The sequence below is a fragment of the Haliaeetus leucocephalus genome, unplaced genomic scaffold (genome assembly GCF_000737465.1).
Source record: "Haliaeetus leucocephalus isolate CR32 unplaced genomic scaffold, Haliaeetus_leucocephalus-4.0 Scaffold183, whole genome shotgun sequence".
Taxonomy (NCBI): domain Eukaryota; kingdom Metazoa; phylum Chordata; class Aves; order Accipitriformes; family Accipitridae; genus Haliaeetus; species Haliaeetus leucocephalus.
Window position 1 is genome coordinate 1,001,950 of NW_010972619.1, and position 3,650 is coordinate 1,005,599.

The window sequence follows — 3,650 nt, forward strand, 5'->3', positions numbered from 1 at the left end:
GGAGAGCGTCACCCGGGGGTCCCGCTCCGTCCTTTTCGCCCGCGCTGCCCGTTCGGGGTCTGGGTGTTCCCCTTGCTTCGGGAAGCGTAATCACACCAGGTGTTGGGTAAGCCAGTGTCTTCCCCAGGCATAATCACACCAGACTGGGGGGTAAACCAGGGTCTTCAGGATTTGTTCTCCAGAACAAATATTCCTAGTTATGCAGCATCTCTGAACAACACACTTCCCCAGCCCTGCCTGGGGACAGTTGCTTGTGACACGAATGCCATTGGGGTCTATGTTCACTCTAGTGCTGGAGAACCCTCCCTTGACCAACACAAGGGTCAGCTTGGGCATAGATGTTAAGCAGACACTCAGCCTGGTTCCTTGGCTTCACTCTGTCCCTCCAGACAGAGCCACCACTCTTCCAGACATTAGCTCACAGGGCAACTGGCCATTTTCCTCCATTAAATTCACCACATTACTCTGGGTTATGACCTTAAGATTTGTCTGCCGAGGAGATTTCTTGGGGTTCTCTTTATCCACCTGCCCCTGGGCTACTATTAGCCTCCCCAAAGGAAATGGAGGCATAGCAGCTAGTGGCCAACACCTGGAGGACAGTCCAGCTCCATAGCTGAAAGGGATTGAGTTTCACTCCTGGACCATGTCTCTCCCATTCCAGGGCCAGAGGGGTGAGGTGGCCAGAACAGCACATTGCTCCCCAGAGCTGCCACTTTGGCCTTTTTTGAAAAAACAAAGGGGTTGCAGATACCGACAGGGTTTTTCTTTGTAACTGCATGGGACAAATGCCATCAGCCAGCCCACTGTATGCCAGCCAAGATGAGAGCAGGGTGAGCACTGCAGAAGAAAAATCACCAGAGATATTTTTACAGCAGCCATTTCTAGGGTATTGCTGCAGCCCACCTCTGTGCTTGCTTGCAACGTGAGTTGAAGCGGAATTTTCTTCCCCCAACGCAAATTTCCTCACTGGCATCGCTGAAGTGCAAGTTGCCATGGAAACCATTTTGTCTGTGTCCCATGTTGCCCACATGCACTCGGAAGAAGCTGCAGAAGCAAAATGGCCGTTGTGTAATGCTGCAGGGTCTCAGCATATGAGGGGCTGCTGTGCTACACAGCACCCTTCCAGCTATGTGACCCTCTCAGAGAAGCTGCGGACAACTGCATGGGAAAGCAATGAAACCCATGGAGGTTATGACGCACTCAGTGAGAGAAGGAAAATGGCCCCACCTCACCTTAACTCTTGCAGTGCTTTGCGTGGAGCTCTACACTGATCCTGCTGTGCTCTCAGCACGGACTTCCAGGCACGCTTTACCCTTTTCAGTGTCACTGTGTCTTTCCTACTCCTCCACGCATGGAGATGAGGCCCTTGCTGTACTCATGTGGTGTGGCTCTGTCCACCCCGAAGGGCCTGAGTGCTGTCTTGAAGGGACAAAGGGTGCAAGTTAAAGAGAGTTGCATCCATACCCTTAGACTGCACACATCTGACTTCATCCCATCTCTGCCTACCAGGTGCATTTCCAGTAGATTCTTTGGGAAGACACTGTTTTGGAGCAGGCTATACAGACCCGGACCCTGGTGGGTGTGATGGCAGTAGAATCATAAAGGCAAGACTTGGCCGCAGCAGGCAACTTAGCAGGGAAGACAAAGGAAAAAGGCAGGCTTTGAAATATTATTTGGCTTGCTCACATTGGAGTGCAAAAGGTCTTTCCTCCTTATTATCTAGAGTTCCCTGTAGGGAGAAAAAGAAGCTCAGTTACTGAGCCCCTCCTGTGTCGCCCAGGAGTCTAGGATGATCATTCAGGAGCCCGGGTCTTCGCTCTGTGCCTCCATTCATTTCTTGTCTCCAGAGACTCTTGTTTCTGGCACCGTTGCAAAGATCTGAGAAATGCCTGCTTGCCTCTCAGGTCATGCCTCCCACTGGGCCATGTTGTCCTGGCATCAGGAACAGCCCAGATCACAATATCCAAGCAGTCAGGCTCAGCCAGCACAGATGTTGTCACCGCACGACTTCCACTCTTGCTGCGTCCTCAGGCTCTTTGATCTTCTGAAGGCAATGGGTGCATGCAGGGCTTTCCCAGGGTGGAAGCCGTGTAAATGGCAAGTACAACTGCATCCACCAGCTGATCCTTGTAGAGGACTCTGTAGCGAGCAATGGTCTGCTTTCCCAGTCGCTGCCTCCTGGCATATCATGGCAACCTTCTTAGCCATGGTTTGGCGCAAGAACTTAACACAGTTGCCTGTTAGCAATTAGCATGTTTTTCTATCTGGCACCTTCTGGATGGATGCAGGGGAGTTGGACAAGAGCATGGGACTGATGTTTGTGTGGTGTCCTGTTGCCTGTGAATGGTGTCATTCCTCCCATGGCCAAAGTCAGTGTAAAACCTAGAGACTTCAGGGGAGCAACTGTGAACCCAGCTGGAAATTTTATCTGCCTTGGGGTAAGGTGTCAGTCCCAGCAGTGGAAAAGATAGTATGGAATTTCATAAAAGAGGAAATCAAGCATTAGGAATATGTAATTTGTGCCAGTCATCATCGAGCTGCCAAGCAAACTAAATACTTCTTTTGAGAAAGTTAAAATTCAATTGATAGAAGTAACCACACAGCTACAACACAGGCTATGGAAATGCTTTTTACATACAGCTGCAAGATGTAAGAGTGGTTCATCTAAGGTATAGAACTAAGTAAAGCACATACTGGGTGGCCATGGCAGATCTCTAAGAGTGGTTGTTAGTGAAGAACTGCAATGGGATGCAGGTATTCCTAGAGGTATGAGAGGATTTGTGATGTGGTTGATACGTGAGTATTTCTGCCATTGCTCTGGAAGCAATCACTGATGATAAAATCTGTGAGACAGAAAACAATGATGCCAAATAATTTGGATTGTTTGATAAACAGAGTGCCAAAACATATTTTAAGACAGTCAGTGCAGAGTCATGTAAGCAGAAGCAAGTATTGTTGGTCCTGCCCTTAGGACAGGACTGTGGATGCAGCAGAAACATTGAGGGGAAAGGACGCCTCTAATATTGACCAGGGGGTCAGAGATCATGAATTTCAAAACAAAAAGGAGGCAGTGTTGTCCTTGGTGCACTCCTGAGGGGTCAGAGCAGCAGCCGGCAATGGCTTGAGCCTCTGTACAAAGCACTGAGGAATCCTGGATGGGAAACCTGCCCACAGATCTGGGGATCACATTTTTTACAAAGAGGCTGAAAAAGTGGCAAAAAAGTCCCTTGAGAATATTTGGAGAAAAACTCCTCATGAGCTGCTGCAGAAGACGTGAGAGTGCTTGCTGCCTGCGGTATTAGGCGTTGCCTACCAGGAGCAATGACAGACGACTGCCTCTGTGCAGGTGCTTTCCCCAGGGGCTCTGAGCACTGGAGAAGCTGTTTCCAGAGTCGCTCCGTCAGTGCAAGCTGGCTCCACCACAGCTGGGGAGGCAGGGTGGTGAATTTGGAAGAAGGTAACCCTCCCCTCCTTGCACTGTCTCCATGCCATGGCCAGAGCCTCCTGCCCAGTTTCATCACATGTACTGTTCCTATTGCTTGGGTATCTGGACACCTCCCAGGAGAGTCCCATGCCCTGGGTACCCTGCAGGCAGAGGACACCTGCCCTTGGTGGGTCTCTGCCATGCGACCAGCACAAGGTTAGCTTGG